Consider the following 19,759-nt stretch of genomic DNA (forward strand, 5'->3'; position numbering starts at 1 on the left):
AATTTCTTGTTCATGTCTGTTAAGTATGATTCAAAGTTCAATATATTTTTCCACTCAAAAATCATACTTAGTACGGTTTGTAAGCACAGACGTAGCAATAGTCATTTCAGGTTTAATTTGAGAAAATTAAGGTACAAATTTAAAACCTGAATAAAAACAGTATGTGTCTGGATCTATAGTTTTTTTTTAACAACAAATCTGTTAATCATTTTCTGAAGTTCTTTGGCCTATTTATGATAACTGCAAATTGATTTTGAAAGTTGTATAGTTAAATATAACAAGTGCATTGTCAGTTTAAGAGAAGTTGACAATATATGGTAGTGACAGATGTGATATGGTGGTGAATCAAAAGTCTATAGTGGCAATGTATTTACTATGTTCTGGCTCTCAAGTGTACTTGAGTTAGCCATGCACAGAAAGTAGCAAAAGCTTGTGAATGATGAAGTACTTAAACTTTACTGTGGCATAGCTTAGTAAGAGCTGGCTCTTTTCCCTCTGTCCTTCCTGTCAAGTGTATAGTTATACGTTTAACAATGCCATTACCTAAATTTCTGTAACATGATCTATTCAATGATCCAAGCAGTTAATTTTTGGAAGTTTTATTAATGTTTTTGAGTTTATTCCGTCATGCTCGGTCTATATTTTGCAGATTGTATTGGTGTTTTAAATGATACAATTATTCTTAGCTCCTTATTTTGAGAATGATTCTTAATATTTTGCATTTCTGAGAGATTACAGGATAGTGAACAGATAACTCCCTCTTTAAGTTGCTTTTGTTACTAAATACCCTGTATTACTTTGGACTATTGCATCTTTAAAATTAAGAGAGTTGAGATAGTCTTTCAGAAGGTCATCTAATGGGACTAGTGTGGTCAGATGGTCCAACTGCAACACGAGAATTGATGGTAAAATTTCATGGGATATGTTGAAATGGCAATTTGCAAAAATGTTTGTCTGAACCATGTGAACAGAAGTAACAACAATAGAAAGTAAATTTTGGAAATGTATCTTCTTTCAAGGAACTAGAATATGGGACAGTGTTTTCAAACTGTATTTGTGTAGGTAATAAAGTGTTCTTTCCTGGATGTCCATCGAATTGCAGGAACTAGTCTTGCTTTCTCTTCCTGAAGATTCCATGCAGATATATAATGTACCTGATTTTAAATGTCCCTCATTGATTAGACACTGATTTTGTTTAAGCAATAACTCCCATTTCAAACGAATTTCTTACACACAAATTACGCATTATGTTGTGATTTGAATACAATCACGAATTGTCACTCTTCTCTCTTTGATTATTTCCAGCATCCTAGTTATTTTTTTTAAAAATAGCATACCAGGTGCCTATTGTAATTGAAACACACTTCATCTATACATGGGTTCCATGCTTCATGGCAAATTCTGTTCAAAATCCAAAGATTTGTTTACAAAACTCTTAAGTACTTTGTTATTGCCCACTTATCTTAAGCCAGTGTATGCTCCTTGCACTTCACCTCTGACTTCCTGGACATAAGTTCTCAGTTTGTTCTTTCAATATTCGGGCCTGCAGCTTTTCCAGACCTATGGTCTGAGACTATTGACTACTTCTACTTTGCACCTCTTGTTTTATGTACACCTGGCCTTTTAAGAGAGTTCATGTTTAAAGACTACTGTGTGTGTATAGCATTGCAACTCTGCCTGGCAGTTTGTCTTGTCTTGGACTGCAAGCTCCTCTCTCTCACACAGATCAATTGGTTTGCTGTAATAAAAACAGAAATTGTTGGAACAGTTTAGTCGATCTGGCAGCATCTGTGGAGAGAAATCGGTTAACATTTTGGGCCTAGCGACCCTTCCTCAGAACTCAGGTTTGCTGTAATATTTGCCTCTCAATATGTAATATATTCTTTGTATTTTAAATGAACTCTCAAAGTTAATCTATTCCTGGTGTGCAGTTGATTATTAGAACATTATCATTAACCTGACATGGTGAACTGTGGTGTAAATTTTGTGATGATGCGCTTGAACACTTAGTTATGCGATAGGTAAAGACATGATCAACACAGTTGGATTTTACAGAAGTGCATTACTGTCTTGAAGAGTGTTGACAGCACAGCTTGCTGGTAATTGGACAAGTCCCAGTAAGAAGCCAGTTTAACACACCAGAGAAAGGCAAATGATCAGGGTTTGTGCCAGATCAATAGTAAGCAAGGGAAAGTCAAGGACATATTGCCCGGATGTTCAAAAATTTCTCTAGTATACATTGGGACACAGCAACCTCAAACAAAATTCAAAATATTTAAACAGCATTGATTTCTAGATTTTGGTGTATTTGATGCAGAAAAGTAAGCCTTTAAAATTTGTCAGTTTGGAGCAAATGCCTACGCAGACTTGACACATTAGGATTCACAGCCAAGGAGCCAAAGATTCCCAAAAGCAAAGTATCAAGTTAGAAGACAATTTAATCAGATTAATCATCACTAATCATCAATTGAAATTCATGACAATTAGCAGAGTCCATAGATTATTTCTTGAACAGAGGCAGAAAAAAGGGCTCATTGTGACCTTCCAGATGAGCTGGCATACAGAATCATCGAGTTGGTGATTACATCCATCTCCTGGAAGCTATCTTGGATCTTTCTGGAAACAAACCAAAGACTTACATTATTGGAAAGCTGCTTGAACGGTGAAGATAAGAGTGAAGCGTTACTTGCAGAACACAAAGCTTGTACAAGCTTAAGCATTGATATATCATTAAACAGTCTGAAAAAGCAAGAGGTGGGAGGTCTGGCCTTCTGCATGTACCAAGGAAGCCCATCTTTCAATCAATTTTGCAAAGCATGTGGCAGAAAAGGTCTTTGGCAGAGGCAAAGGCTTTTGCAAGTACAAAAACTGTGCATCGACCCAAACATACACGCAGAAAGAGTAAAATACAAGAGTACAAGCTACAATTAAGACCATTTGGTTTCCTGTCAGAAGCATAAAGTGATTGAAAAATCAGTCTGGTGATGTCTCATGGTAAACGTCAGAGTGAAATGTGTTTGTCATTGTGTACCCAATAGTCATTGTTTCATTTGAAATGTTTGTAAAAATTGTTCAGTTAATTTATTATTAGCTAAGATTGACACAGTGGCAAGTGCCAATATATTTTCGTATTACCACTGCCAACTTCTTAAAAGAAAGTGCACCCAACGATGTGGAAAGCCAATACAATGCCTACAAATGTAAATCTTGTAACATGCAACCTGTTCAGGATCATTAAGTACAGTCAGTATTCTGAATGTTGCAGTTGTCTCATTCATAGACGCTACTGGGCCAGCAAATGCAGGTCAGCAACATTCTGTTGATCTCTCACGAGCTGCAATCCATGAGATTAGTCAAACATGAGACACAACTACAGCAGACTATTCAAGAAACATTTGCAGTATTGAACAGGAAGGAAGAATGGAATAATTCACTTTTTCTCCTGAACTAGTGAAGTTAACATTTACATTCTCTGCTGTGGAGAGAAAAATGAAAGTTTGAGAAAAAAGATGGAACAGCTAGCTCATAATAAATTTCAGAATATCTCCTTTAGGGAAATCTGTTTAGTTGTCAAAGGTGAATGACGAGCTGAAAGAGAGAAGGGATGAATGATGAACTACAGCTTTGTATAATCAATCTAGCAAAAACATTGCTGGTTTACAAGAAGATCTGGAGCAATTTCTCATGCAAAACTTGGCAGGCACAACCTAAAAGCTGGAACAAATGGTAGGCTTGCAAAAACAGGTGGTGATGCACAGTGCACCCAACAAGGAGCTGTAAATCACTCAAGTGACGGCTTTTTTTTTCAGAATGAAATGCCAGCAATGATGCTTTAGAGAAGAAACAGCAAACATCCAAGCTGCAGAAGCTATGGAAATTTTTCTTTTGAAGGATGGTGTAATTCAATTTCACACAGCTACAAATGCATCAAACTATATTGGCCTTTTTTGGTATGAGCTAGTCATCTCCCAAGTAGTTGTCATTCTGTGAAAAGTAACTCGTCTTGTGACTCCCTAATATCCATGATGTTGTTCAGGCAGGAGTTTTGTTTCAGAATAAAATGCCAACAATGATGCTTTAGTGAAAGGACTTGAGCAGGACATAGGAGAATGCACAGACCATAAGAAATAGGAACAGGAGTAAGCTGTTGGACCTCTCGAGCCAGCTCTGCCATTCCATAGCGTCATAGCTGATTCGACATTCCTCTCATCCACTTTCCTATGTTTTTCCCATAGTCTTAGATTCCCCTTCTGATCAAGAATCTATCTGCCTCAATCTCAAATATACAGAAGGACTCTGCCCCCACAGTTCTCTGAGGCAAGGAGTTCCAAAGATACTCAACCCTCAAGAAATTGTTCCTCATCTCAGTCTTAAATTAGTGCCCCTTTATTCTGAGACTATGCCCTCTTGTCCTAGACTCTCCTTATGAAGGGAACATCCTCTCAGCTTTTAATAAGTCTTTTAAGAATCCTGTTGTTTCAGTGAGATCACCTCTCATTCTTCTAACCTCCTGTGAATAGAGTCCCAACCTGTTTAACCTGTGCTCATAAGATGATCCCTCTATACTAGGAATCATCCTAGTGAACCTTCCTTGAACTGCCTCAAGTGAAATGATATTTTTCTTTAAATAAAAGGATCAAAACTGCTCACATTACTCCAGATATGGTCTCATGAGCACTTTGTCCAGTTGCAGTAAGACTTTCCTACTCTGAGATTCCAACCCCTTAAAAGAAGGGCTAACATTTCAATAGCTTTCCTGTACCAGTGTACTAGCTTTCTGTGTTCTGTATTAATGGAATGTTTGAAGTATTTTCACTGTTAAAAGTAATGTGTTTATCTCCTTCTGTTATTTTCTTCCCCATAAGTATCTCCTCAGATTCATTTACTAACATGCCTTTGTTCATTTTGACCCCTCTTCCTTTTTTTTCCTGTTTAAAGAAGCTCTTTTTATCAGTATTCCTCACTTGTTTGTCCTTGAAGTTTCTTTTCTCTCCCTTTACTATCTTTTTAATGCTTATTTGTTGGTATCTGAATTTATCCCTGTCTTTAGGGTTATCATTGACTTTAGCCTCCTTGATGTTTTTTTCTTTCTACTTACTTTGTTCTTAAACTAACCATGACTAGTCAAGGAAGTTATCCCTCTGTTAGAATCTTTCAACCTTACAGGGATGTATTTTGGTTGAGTCATTAGTTATTTAAATGTCTGCTATTGTTTCCTTACTGTCTTTCCTGCTAATCTGCCCTGTCCACTTCAGTTAACTTTATCCAAATTTCTTTGTAATTCCTTTTAAGTTAAATAGTTGTTTCCAGCTCAAGTTTCTCATTCTCAAACTGAATAGTAAATTCTATCATCGGGAACCTTCTGAGGGGAGCTTTTATTTAGAGGTCATTTATTAAATCAATCCACAGTGGCCTGCTCCCGGTTGGCTCCATGATATATTGCTCAAGGAAAAAACTCCAAATACATTCTATGAATTTGTTGGCAAAGCTACCCTTTCCAACTCGATTGACTCAATCAATATGAAGGTTAATATTAATGCCCATAATTATTGCTCTTTTTATTTCTTGATATATCCTTTCTTGCGGTGTGGCTACTGTTTGGGGTCTACATTCTACACGTTTCTCCCTTGCTATTCTTTACCTCCATTCAGTTGGACTCTACAACACCCGAGTATAGATCCTCTCGTGACTTCCTCATCTCATCACTTAAAGAGTACCACCTCTTCTTAGCTCATGTCTTTCTGAATGTTACATTCCCAGATCTGATCTCCCTGTAATCTTGTGTCTCAATGGCTACACGATCTATCCATTTACCTCAATTTGCACCATCAGTTCGTCTATCTTATTCCAAATACTCCATACATTCAAATAACAAGTCTTTAGGCTTTCGCTTTTGCCATTTTTAATCATTGTAACTTTTCTTTGAACTGCAGTCTATTTGGCTCTTGGCCTTCATTACCCAGTCTACAGTTTCTCCATTTTATTGTTCTTTTATTGCAGTCATTGTTTCTCTTTCTGTTGTCACCCTGCTTAACTTTCCAAGGCACAACATTCCAGAATGAGCAGTCAACCAATGGACTGAAGTCTCCCTGCAACCATTAGCATATTAAGTTAGCAATATTTACAAGACTATTTTTTCCTTTCCATATTCTCACGGTCAGTTTAGAGCTGCAGCTACCATTCAGAATAAAGCTGCTTGGCTGTGACTTCACATTTTGCAGCATACAGTGGGATGAATCTGTGATCATTCATGATAATGGAGCAGGAGATGACACAGACAACTTTCCTTACAAGCACCCCTCACAGCACCTCCGCTATCATAACATAACACTGATCTTTTGACTCTAGATTTGTGTCTGTGTCTTAGAGTACCTCTTTTACTTTTTGCCTGATACTGCCCAGTCCTCTACCCTGACAAAGTGCTGTGTTTATAAGCTGTAGTTTCATTAAATCTTTCTAAAAGCCTTTAATCATCCTATTTCAGCATTACCGACCCTTTCACTTTCCTGTTCCCATCACCTGTTTGTTCTCCATACACAATTTTCCAACTGAAGATATGCAGATGAAGGGCCAAATTTTCTGAGGAATAGCAGTCCCATTTAGATTACCACTCCTTTTCACTGACCTGTCTCAGAGCTCCATGTTTCTCGACTGAACTTGCAATTCAAATAGCTTATGAAATATGGAGCATCCTGATGCCGGATGCTTATAGTGCAATTGTAGAGGCCAAAATACATGACCCTTTTGTAGCAATCAGTTATATTCCAGGGCTTAAATATCCAAAAACACTTTGATAAGCTGTGGAAAGAAGGTGTATGTGTGAGAGGTTAGGATGGATGCATAAGGATGTGGCAATATGATTGGAAAGTCAGTTGTATTCCTCTCCAGGTTTTAATCACTACAATTTTTCTTGGGTTACTGTTCAGCTAAGTGAATAGAAACCCTCAAAGGTCTCTTACTCTTGCTCGAGATGGGGACATTTTTCAGAGCTTTGTGAACTCTGGGTAATTGCCTATTGGAAGGTTAAATCACCTGAGCAATTACCACCTAGTCAGTGTATCAGAACTTCTGACGGGGTCCTTGCACGATTGTCAGGATATACCTTGAGTCTCGACTACTTGGAGACAAAAAGATCTAGGCAAAGGTGACCTTGGAAAATTAATTGAAAATAACTCCCATTAATAATTCACCTGTACTCTACCAGTCACCATTCAAGCCTAAATGCATAGATAATATAAAGCCTATGATAAAATTACAGCAAAGTTTGGAAAAAACTCAACGCTTGAAGCATTTGTGGAGAAAGAGTTAGTATTTTAAGTCGGATTACCTTGGAGCATAGATACTAGGATGCATAAAATCTCTCTCTTTTGTTAATTCTAAATCTCTATCAGTGTTTAATATATGCTTCAAAATATCCCCAAAAATAGTACAATTAATTCTTTTAATAAGACCCATAATGAAAGTATATAATGTTAAACAATGGCAGAATGGACAGGGCACAAGAAAAAACCTTGACTTTTGCAAGGATTGGCAGGAAAGGAAGTTCACATGCTGAAAAAGCATTCAGGTACTTAAAACTGGTACAAGCTGGTGGTATCTGCTGTGGAATGTACAACAAATCTCTAATCTGGATGGATCACTACATAAAGAAATAATGTAAAGGATTTTAATCACAAGATCATTCATTATTCAGCCCCAAAATAAATATATCCTGGTTTTCGGATTGGGCTGCTAGTAGTGTTTTTTCTTAACCTAATCCTCTAGATTGTTACAGGTTGTTGTCCAATACTGATTTTAGGTGGTGCATTTAGTTCACTTGTTTTAATTATAAATTAAGACAGAAGTATTTTGTTTTAAAAACGTAGGATATTTCAGAGCTGAAGTTGCCTTTTCTGCACAACTTACTTTTCAACTCTGAATTTGACTGCAGTTTTCAACTTCATACACTACAATTACTTTGGTGATGAATTTAAATGTTTTAATTTCTTCAAACTTCTGCTATTTGGGGAGCAAAATGCTCCATTCCATTGCTTGAAATTAGGAGAGGGAGCAAAGGTAGGAGGCGATCCAAAAGGCAAGAAATTTTGAGAACATTTCTACAGATGAACAGAAATATAGAGAAGGGTTTAGGAGCAGTTGTTGAGTATATTTTGAATAATTGAAGTTTCTGCCTTCAATGTTAGATCACACAAGTATATATATCTTATGTGTTATCAACCTTGATATGACATAGTGATATCTGTGATACTGAGGGCATCCAGAGGAGGCAGAGATGGGTCATAAATGCACACAAATTAGCAGCAGTAGTAGGTCATTCAGCCCTCTATCCTGCTCAACTATTCAATAAGATATTGGCTGATCTTTGTCTTTCAAACTCCATGTTCCCATCTATGTCTGATGACCTTTGATTCCCTTGTCAAACAAAAAATCTAGCTGCTTTCACTTTAAAAATATTCAATGACTTTGCCGCCTCCACTTTCTGAGGCAGATAATTCCAAGGCCTAGCATTGCTCTGAAAGAAAGTGAGATTTCTCTTATCTCTGTTCTCAAAGGACAAATCCTAATTTTACAACACATTCTCCTAGTTCTGGGCTTTCACATCTGCACTTCTGGCTGAAGGTTGTTGCAAATGGGGTGGGTGAAGGTAGAGGATGGGGGCGTGGAGAGAACTTCACTGGCCTAAATGGACTTAAAGGTGAAGATTGTTTCAAAGTGCCAAACTCAGCATGTCTACAATTCAGGTCATTTGGCCCCTAGGGTGGAAAAAAAATTAATTTTAGGTCCCTTCAGGTTAAGCAAGTTTTTCCAAAGGACTCAAACGGTATATAATGGACCCAAAAATATCCTTTGTCCAAAGACCATTTGATCCTGAAATTTTGAATAAAGGATTCCCGATTTATTATTTCATTTGGCTAATTTCCCTCCGAATTGCAAACCAAAAAATCTTCAATTATCACACTCTGCAAATACTTTCTGGTTTCAGTTTATCCAACCTCCGTCCACTTTCATAACAGCATAGCCTGCTCTGGGCTGCCTGTCCTCAAACTGACTTTTAAATTCATTATTCCTCCTTACAATTAGTTTTTGATGTAGTGAAGTAACTGGGTTTTACACACTTTCAGAATTTGCTGAATGCTTTTAAACTGTTTTAGCTCTTCTACTCAGAACAATAAAACTACTATGGGCGACACTTCTTTGCAAAAGTTGCTGGCATCATATCTTCAATGCTTTAGTTAAGTAAACCTGCTCCTTTGGAGCCTTGGATGGTGGTGAGGGGGGAGGATTTACATCTTTTGCAGTGCAAGGGAAGGTACCAGAAGTGAAGAGTTTTAGGGGGTGGAGGAGGTGGGGTTGGTGGGGAAGAGGTGTGGAAAGTGAAGCAGATGTGCTGGAGGACATTGTTGATCACATGGGACTGGAGATTGCATACCTTGACGTAGGAGACCATCTGGGATGTCCTGGAGTGGAATTGCTCCTCCTGCAAGCAAATACAGCAGAGGCGGAGGAATTTTTACAAAGTGGGTGGGCGGTGGTGTGGTCCAGGTAGCTGTGGGAGTAAGTAGGTGTGATATAGATGTCCGTAATGTTAGTCGCCAGAGATGGAGAGCTCCAGTCCCTTGCTAGGTCCACAACTTCCTCCACTCCTGACACCTTCCCAGAGATGAAAAATCTGTGCCCACCCCACCCCACCCCACCCCACCCCACCTCTATCCAAGGCCCCGAAGGATCTTTTCACATTCAAAAGAGATTTTCCTGCACATCCAGATACCTCATCGACTGTGTCCATTGCTCTTGATGTGGTCTCCTGTACATTGGGGAGACAGGGCACTAACTTGCAGAACGTTTCAGGGAACATCTCTGGGACACACTTACCAAACAACCCCACTGCCCCGTGGTTGATCACTTCAACTCCCCTTCCCGCTCCGCCAAGGATGTGCGGGTCCTGGGCAGCTTCCACACCCCAATCCAGGCCACCTGACAACTGGAGGAAGAACACCTCATTTTCCACCCTGGGACCCTCTAACCACATGGCATCAATGTTGATTTCACCAGTTTCCTCATCATCCCTTCTCCCCACCAAACCTCATCCCAGATTCAACCTTCCTTGGCACCACCATCTTGAAGTGTCCTACCTGCCCTCCTTCCTTCCTACTTATCCACTCCACACTCCTCTCCAACCTATCACCATTACCCCCCCCCCACCCCCAACACATCTACTTATCGCCTTCCCAGCTTACCCCCCACACACACACACCCCGCACACACACGCTCTCGCACCCCCCTGCTGAATGGCTTATTCCTGAACTGCCAAATTTCCTGCACCTTGAATGTTGCCTGACGTGCTTTTCCCGCGCCACACTTTTTGATACATAAGTGCAGACAATACTCTTTTTAAATAAAAAAGAAGTAGAATCACTCCACATGGAGTTTATATCTCTGCTTTTAGAACAATTTTAATGTTTGATGTGAAACTTTTTTGCTGAAACAGATTCATATTAATAGAATCCACGGTGCAATACTGATTTCAATTCATTGAAATTTGGATTTTCTTCTGCCAAAGCTAAGTATAAGAAATGTTCATAAATTATACTATGTGGCATCTTCCATGTTGCAGCCATCTTATTAATGCAAATAAATACATGATGTTTTACATTTGAGGCAATGTAAAAAGTGAGCTGAGCTTTTAATTATTGAAGTCTGTATACTCCATAATTGATGCACCTTAACAGCTTGGGTTTTAGAAAGATTACAATTATACACTTGCACTCGTGCATCTTTTCATACAAGATGCTCCAGACATGAGTCGAGTTTTGACTGAATTATCTTGGGATAGAAGCTTTGATTAAACAAACAAAGCATTTAGAACAGTATTTTTAATTGAATGTCTTCTGCCTGCTAATTGGAAAGGCCCTCTGTCCTTGGTTTAAATAGTCTCTATCCAGTTTTTCCTGAGCATGGAACTACAGCAAAAACGGTCCCACTTAGATGAACTCAGCTGATATAGAACATTTTCTGGATTACTGGTGCTGGAAGAGCGCAGCATCCAAGGAGCAGCGACATCGACGTTTCGGGCAAAAGCCTTTCATCAGGACATTGCATATGAAGGATTTCAGCTCTGTAAAAAAGAGCACTTTACTCTGCACCTGGTAATGCAGTGCCTGATGAGAATATCTCTAATGCTGATACCGGATGCTCAAAGTAACTTCACTTGCCAAAGTTCTTCAATTTTAGCACAAAGCAATCTTAAAATTTATAAGAACATTGGATTTGATTCTTCAATCAATTACATCTTTAGGCCTCCACCTCTACCAATCAGTAGGACAAAAGGTAGCCAGAGCCATTTTTATCACACGTATCTGTTGCCATAATAGTGGAACAAAACAAACTATCCATTTTCAAATTTCAAAATTTAATTTCTATACACAAGGCCTTCATGGGCTAAAATGTTTTTAAAAGAAACAGACATATACCTAAAATGGCTGTAATGTTAACCTGCTCTCTGGTTTTGGTCAGGTCAGGAAACCATGTGGAATAAACACATTTAAATTGAACTTGTCATTTTACCTAAAAGCTTCAAAACAGACCTCAATCGTGTGGAAAGAAACTCTCAACTCCTGTTATAATTTGTACTTTAATGAAAAATATTGCACATATTGGAAAAGAAAGGTTGACCTGCAACTCTCCAGCTTGAGAAAACAACGATGTCTAATCTATTATACACAAAAAAGCTACATTTTATTAGATATTTGGTAAAACGACTGAACAGCAGACCAAAGGAAAGAAAAACAGGTTGCTGGATTCTGTCTCATTTCTTATTTCCTTCTGAAAACACGAAAGCTGACACTGATGATAAGATAAATCAGATAGTCATCTATTGACTGAGAATTCAAAGACTACAGATTTTACTACTGTTAAGGATATAAGATATCTGCTAAGCAGCCATGATCTCTAGGTCAACTATACCAAGACAAAGAGAAGTGACCTGTACAAGGAGGATGGATTGCACCTGAATTGGAAAGGCACTGATATACGGCAGGGAGATTTGCTAGAGCAGCTCTGCAGGATTTAAACTAGCAAGATGGAGGTGTGGGAGCCAGGGAGATAGTAAGGAAAGAGCTCAATCTGAGACTGGTACAGTTGGGAAAAGGAGCTAGACAAAAGGGACAAAGAGAACAGGGTAGGACTGATAAACTGCATTAACTTAAATGCAAGAGGCCTAACAGGAAAGGCAAATGAACTCAGGGCATGGTTAGGAGCATGGGACTGGGATATCATAGCAACTACAGAAACGTTGTTCAGGGATGGACAGGACTGGCAGCTTAATGTTCCAGGATACAAATGCTACAGGAAGGTCAGAAAGAGAGGCAAGAGAGGAATGGGGGGTGGCGTTTTAATAAGGGATAGCATTACAGCTGTACTGAGGGAGGATACTCCTGGGAATATATTCAGGGATGTTTTTGGGTTGAACTGAGAAATAAGAAAGGGATGGTTACCTTATTGGGATTATATTATAGCCCCCCTAATAGTCAGCAGAAAATTGAGAAACAAATTTGTAAGGAGATTTCAATTATCAGTAATAGGGAGTTATGATAGGGGATTTTAACTTTCCAAACATAGACTAGGACTGCCATAGTGTTAAGGATTTAGATGGAGAGGAATTTTAAGTGTGTATAAGAAACATTTTGATTCAGTACGTGGATGTACCTACTAGAGAAGGTGGAAAACTTGACTTACTCTTGGGAAATAAGGCAGGGCAGGTAACTGAGGTGTCAGTGGGGGAGCAAGTTGGGGCCAGCGACCATAATTCTGAGTTCTAAAATAATTATGCAAAAAGAGAGACCAGATCTAAAAGTTGAAGTTCTAAATTGGAGGAAGGCTAATTTTGACAGTATTAGGCAAGAACTTTCAAAAGCTGATTGGGACAGATGTTTGCAGGTAAAGGGATGGCTGGAAAATGGGAAGCCTTCAGAAATGAGATCACAAGAGGCTGGAGGCAGTATATTTCCGTTTGGGTGGAAGGAAAGGCTGGTAGGTATAGGGAATGCTGGATGATGAGAGAAATTCTAGTTTTGGTTAATAAAAAGAAGAAAGTTTATGTCAGGTAATGTCAGCAGAGATCGAGAGAATCCTTAGAGTATAAAGGCAGTAGGAGTATACTGAGGGAAATCGGGAGAGCAAAAAGGGGACGTGAGATAACTTTGACAAATAGGGCTAAGAAGATTCCAAAGAGTTTTTACAAATATATTAAGGACAAAAGGGTAACTAGGGAGAGAATAGGGCCCCTCAAAGTTCAGCAAGGCAGCCTATGACGAGATCAGGAGATACTAAACGAGTACTTTGCATCAGTGTTTACTGTGGAGAAGGACATGGAAGATATAGAATGTAGGGGAATAGATTGTGACATCTTGGAAAATGTCCATATTGCAGAGGAGGAAGTGCTGGATATCTTGAAACGCCTAAAAGTGGATAAGTCCCCAAGACCTGATCAGGTGTACCCTAGAACTCTGTGGGAAACTAGAGAAGTGATTGCTGGGCCTCTTGCTGAGATATTTGCATCATCGATAGTCACAGGTGACATGCCGGAAGATTGGAGCTTGGCTAACGTGGTGCCACTGTTTAAGAAAGGTGGTAAGGACAAGCCAGGGAACTATAGACTGGTGAGCCTGACATCAGAAGTGGGCAAGTTGTTGGAGGGAATCCTGAGGGACAGGATGTACATGTATTTGGAAAGGCAAGGACTGATTATGGATAGTCAACATGGCTTTGTGCGTGGGAAATCTTGTCTCTCAAACTTGATTGAGTTTTTTGAAGATGTAACAATGAGGAATTGATGAGGGCAGAGCGGTGAAGGTGATCTACATGGACTGCAGTAAGGCGTTCAACAAGGTTCCCCATGGAAGACTGGTTGGCAAGGTTAGATCTCATGCAATTCAGGGAGAATTCACCATGTGGAATACAGAACTGGCTTGAATGTAGAAGACAGAGGGTGGTGGTTGAGCGTTGTTTTTCAGACTGGAGGCCTGTGACCAGTGGAGTGCCACAAGGATCAGTGGGTTCACTACTTTTTGTCATTTATATAAATGATTTGGACATGAACATAGAAGTTATAGTTAGTAAGTTTGCAGATGACACCAAAATTGAAGGTGTAGTGGACAGTGAAGAAGATTACCTCAGAGTAGAGCAGGGTCTTGATCGAGTCGGCAAATGGAGTTTAATTTAGATAAATGCAAGGTGCTGCATTTTGGAAAACCAAATCGTAGCAGGACTTAGACTTAGACTTCACACAGAGGGTGGTACGTGTATGGAATGAGTGGTCAGAGGAAGTGGTGGAGGCTGGTAAAATTGCAGCATTTAAAAGGCATCTGGATGTGTATATAAGAAAAGCTTAAAGAGATATGAGTCAGGTGCTGGCAAATGCAACTGGAATAAGTTAGGATATCTGGTCGGCATAGAAGAGTTGGACTGAAGGGTCTGTTTCCATGCGTACATCTCTATGACTCTCTGTCTCTAAGAACATTTTAATCTGCATATTCTTTATCTTCCTATTGCACTCAGCTTTTTTTTTAAAATCTGATGCCTGTGTTTGTCTTAAATGTTGCATAATATTCCAGGCTTATTGTGTAGTGAAAGTATTTGGCAATAACGTTTGTTCTTTCCTGCATTTGACTTCTTACTTCAATTGCACTGCTATAAATTTAATTATCATATAGCTAATTTAAAAATAATTTAAAATTGTTGTGGTCCACCAATAAGGGTTAAACAGAAGGAAGCCGATTCACGTATTATAATCTATTTGTAACATTGTCTCTCTAATTTTATAGTGCCATATCTGGGATTTCAGTTTAGTTTGTGCTGTTTTTGACACGAAAATCTAGTGAAAAAAAGGTTGAAAGTAAATTTGAATTCATATTCTTAGTTGTATATTTTCCTGAAACGTCGTGGCGCACATGCGTGTATTCCTGCTTTACCTGTGCTGATTTTTGTTTGTCTGTTGACATGATTTCCAACACAAGCTTGTGCTTGTAATTACATTAGGTTTGACTGTTTTCTCAAAATATGTGTGGGTTTATCAGCAGGTCATTTATACCTTGATGACTGTGACTTCTTTTCTCCTGTAACTTTGTTCCACCTATTAGGAAGCCCTAACCAGTTTGAAATGCATACAGCTCACCAGTCAGTCTGTTTTCTTCGAACTTCTACAAATTACTTTTTGAAAATGCAGTGTAAATGTATTTCTGCTTTCATTTTTTTTTTATTTTGTGGTAAAATGTGTTAACACTTTTTATCGTAGAAATATTTTTAAATTAAAATTGACTTCACGACTTCAGCTTAACCATCCTAGATGAAACTGTACACTGACATTCGTACATCACTGCGGCCTGATTGACTTAAGAAAAATAAAACTTCAGAGAATTCAATGATACCTGATTGCATATAACTTTATAGACTGAATAGCAGAGAGACTAGTAATAGTGTTAATTGCTTTGCCAAAACCAACAAACTGTGTTGGTTATTCTCCAGCTATGCAGTAGTGAAATGAATTAATGTTCTGCAATGCAGAAGTTCAGCAGAATTTTTCCTGAGCTATATGCCAGGACTTTCTTGAGGTTGCATGCTGCCAGTGTAATTTGAATTTCGTATGGACAGGAAAATCTAAAACCGTGTCTAAAACCAAGCATTTTCTGAGCAAAAAATAATTATTTACAAAAGCAAAGATGAGGAAGGTCACTTGTCCTTTTATTACAACAGAAAATGTATTTTTTTTAATGTAGTTTTAAGATTAGAGCACCAATTGCTATCAAGAAATAGTTTACTGAAAACAAAGCATACCATTCTGCCTTCTGAGTTGCTCATCCTTTATTCAACCAAGTGCATTTATCTCTTCGTTTGTTCTCTCATGAAGCTGCTGAAAGATAGTCCTGTGAGTGTTGGCAGCCTTTTTGTATCCCATCTAAGTGACCTTCCCTCATTTGTGTCCTATTCAACAAGTGTTGGAAAGGTTGAAGATCACAGCTGATCGAAATCATTTGCTTGCCAAATATTCATACTGGAGAGCAATGGAGAATGCAATAGCACAGAGTTCTGCCCATCAAATCTGTCGTGGTTTTCTTCAAATCTAATCTCATTCTCTTGTTGGCTTCAAGAACGGGTTGTGGCAAAAATTCCACCTTCTAATCAACATCTTCAACAGAACTTTTCATTCCCTGGTTGATTATCTAAATTGTGTGTCTCTTCGGTGAGTGAAAACTATACATTGCTAGTTATCGAATCACATCCTTTCACAAACATGAACAACTATCAGGTTACCTGTTCACCTCTTTGGCTCCGAGGGAATAAAATCTAAGTTTTGCATCTCTTTTAAAGCTCAGATGCATCACTGGCGAGATCCTAATGAATCTGCTACAGCCTAACTATTGTCTGCCCCTGTGCTGGATTGCCCAAAATGGTGCATGGTACTCCAACTGTAATCTGACTAGATCAGCATTGCCGTTTCCTTTCATATTCTGTGCTTCATAGAGAATCAGCTATCTATTTTCCTTTATAAATGTCTTTATAAATTTGCACTGCTGTTTAATAACTTATGAAAGCACTCCTATTCTTTTACTCCTTTTATAAAAAAAATCCCTATTCTTGTATACTACAATCTGGTTTCTCTTGAAAGAATAACTGAGGCTAACAAAATTGAATATCATACCAATAACTTGGACACACCTCTGTTTTCTAGATGTGAAATTGTCAACACAGCATTGTAAAAGTTACTGTCAGGAATGCATTTGTTTAAATATCAAGGACTGTGTAAACTTGTCATAGTTGTCACTAGCTTCATACTTCACTGACTGAAACATTTAGGATTACTGCATTCAGGAATTAATAACATGATGATTGCTGCTAAGCAACTTCTCTGGCCCTGAATATTGAACTGTGCAAGCGTGGTGACCTATTATTCCTTCAGAAGAAAATGTTTTCATTCATTTTTTTGTTAACTTTGTCTTTCTCTCTCTCCCTTAATTAAATCTGTCTTTCCCAACTTATTCCTCTTTCTATACATAAATCAGAACTAATTTATATTTCCTGGTTTATACTATGAGGATTCTACACATTGACTTGTTGACAAGTCTCATTGTTTCCTTTCCCACTGAGATTCCCGGCACAGGACAATTCTCTGACACCTGAAATAGCACAAGTCTGAAAAAGTTTGCACAATCCCTTTGAGCAGCTGTAAGGGGAATGGCAAGGGCCATTCTTTCGCATTAACATCAAAATATAAGCCATTACGATAGAAATGTATTTTGTACTTCATATTTTCCTACTTTAAATTCTATCTATCTGTCACTATCCTGATGCATTAATTTTCTAGTTCCATTAACTGAATACTACATCAAATGAATTTATATGCCATTACATTTTTTACTGATTACCAAATTTAAGTATATTAATTTAAAACATTGTAAATGCGATGCACCAACCAAGCCTATTGTGATACATCACTGATCACATCTTTCAAGTCCAACCTTAACAGGTTGGAAAGCTGAAAGTAATATGGCAGTATTATTATTTCTGTGATGCTATCTTTGCTTTTATCTGAAGAGATATTGAGGCTTTGACCAAAACAAAGGAGGAGACGTGGCTCAGATACAGCAATTTTTACATCTATTTCTGCTTATGACCTCTTTAGTGAAGACAGATGTGAAATAGCTAACTATTCAATTCTGCCATCTCCTTGTATTCCAGTATTATTTCTCCAGACTCTTTTTAAAGAGACAGAGCTCAAACTTCTTTTTAAAAAAAATTAAAACTCTTACAATCTGTCCTTTTATTTTTCTGGCTAGCTTTCTCTTACTCTGAAAGATTAGTAAGAAAGGAAGGTTATTCATATTTGCTCTCTCATGTAATATTGTATCAACTATTTTAAATAGCTGTGTAAATAGCTTCAATGGGCTACTTTTGACCTCTGATCCAGTAATGGTCGAATCCACCCTGATTGGCCCTACCCAATTCTCATTTTTTTTAAAGTACTTGGTACTTTAATTCTGCATTATAAACTCAACCAGTAATTTGCTAACAGCTTAAACAGGATGAACTGTTCCTTTCATTTCCTGGTTTATGCCTGTCTCCATTTTTGAAGAAATATAAATTTGTCTTATCAAACTAGGTTATCATCTATATAAAATCTTGAAAAATTATGATCCCTTTTCCAGTTTGCCACAGCATCCTTAGCTTGAATTGGCATTACTTTGACTGGATAGAAGTTCAGTGCAGTAGTAACTAGACTAGCAATACAGTGATTCCCATGCAATCTGTGGGCCTACTCAGACTACTGCTCCACTCATCAGACTCTCCTTTTTAAGGCATTAACCCTCTTCAATGTGAAAACAACAGAGCTAATGTCTGATTTAAGTCTCCTTGCTGATGTTGATTACCGTGCCAAAAACTAACTTCCTTTTGTGCTGCTTCAGTCACCATTGGAATTGTGAACAAAAGTAAAGTTTATTCTGCCATACAGCCAAGATGTTGTGGATTACTCCCTCAATATGATAACATACCACCCTCCTTTTTCCCCTCCTCTGGTTTTCCTGGAACTTGCTTTTAGATAACAATCAATAAAGTGAGTGGATCAAGACTTATTATCTTTAGGTAATGATCCCAGCTAATATTACTAGACAAGTCAGATCCCAAATTGAAATCTGGCTTGATAGATCATCTTATTTTTGTTTTAATAATGTGGTCTTTCACTGCAACACAGATATGTAATACTGCACATTTGGGTTAACAAAAGTTTATTATGCAAAAAAAAAAGAATAAACCAAACTTTTGTAAATAATACATGTTTAAAAGTTTCAAAGCTTCTGGTAAAATATAGTCCCATTAATCCCAGCAGAATTCCATTTCATTCTCAAACACCAGAGAGTATTCCCTTCTATATCCTGTTTAAATGGCTTGGCTGTGCCTTCAGTTCCCATTTGTGACAATTTGATAATCTCTTCCTTGATTTTTCAATTGGTTTAGATAATCCTTTCAGGGTTTTAACCAAACACTTACCTGCTGGAATTTTACTACCTCCATTTCTCAGAAGCAATTGTTTCTCACATCCAGTTTCAGTCAAGACTTTGAAAGCATGCCCAAACTGAAACCCAAAGTTTTTTTATTCAAGCTATGGCTGTTCCTCCTAAGCTGTTAAAAAGTAAACTGCAGAACTTTCTGTCTGAAAACTTAATGCACCGCACTATTTGCATTGGAGAGTTTGAGTTAACAAAATCTTACTACTCTCCAGGAAGTCTTTCTAGCAATTTTAAAGTAAGTCATTGTGGCTTTATAAATATTTGCAAGTTAATCTTTAAACCTCTTCAGACACTCTGGACTCCCATATGCCACTAGTTCTGGATACAGAAATCCACACTAAACTCTGTCATTTACAAATATTTTAACAGGCTTTACATCTGAAGTCATGGTGGAAGCACGATGGATTAGATTATGATTGTGAGGCTTAAGGGTCAATTTCATATCTCCCATTATGGAATGTACTGTTTACATCAGTCCTTTTATGGATCAGTATTGGTCAGTAGGACCAGTTCCTACCCCATTATGCTTTAGAAGCATTGAACTCTTGCTTAAGTTTCTGAACATAGTTTTCTCTGCATTCTGGAATTTCAATCTGAGTACTTTTTTTCTCCAAAAAAAAGCCATAGTTTTTATTTTGTCATTCCATCATTCCAAAACCTATCTGTGATTTTTTTGAAACCCTTATCTCTCCTTACCT

General features: G+C 38.0%; 1 protein-coding gene across 1 annotated transcript in view; it reads left to right on the top strand.

Annotated features, from left to right (window-relative positions):
• Positions 1-19,759, top strand: part of mindy3 (MINDY lysine 48 deubiquitinase 3) — a 134,171-nt gene that overhangs the window by 76,244 nt on the left and 38,168 nt on the right. The gene's annotated exons all lie outside the window — the stretch shown is intronic.

The sequence above is a fragment of the Hemiscyllium ocellatum genome, chromosome 5 (genome assembly GCF_020745735.1).
Source record: "Hemiscyllium ocellatum isolate sHemOce1 chromosome 5, sHemOce1.pat.X.cur, whole genome shotgun sequence".
Lineage (NCBI taxonomy): Eukaryota > Metazoa > Chordata > Chondrichthyes > Orectolobiformes > Hemiscylliidae > Hemiscyllium > Hemiscyllium ocellatum.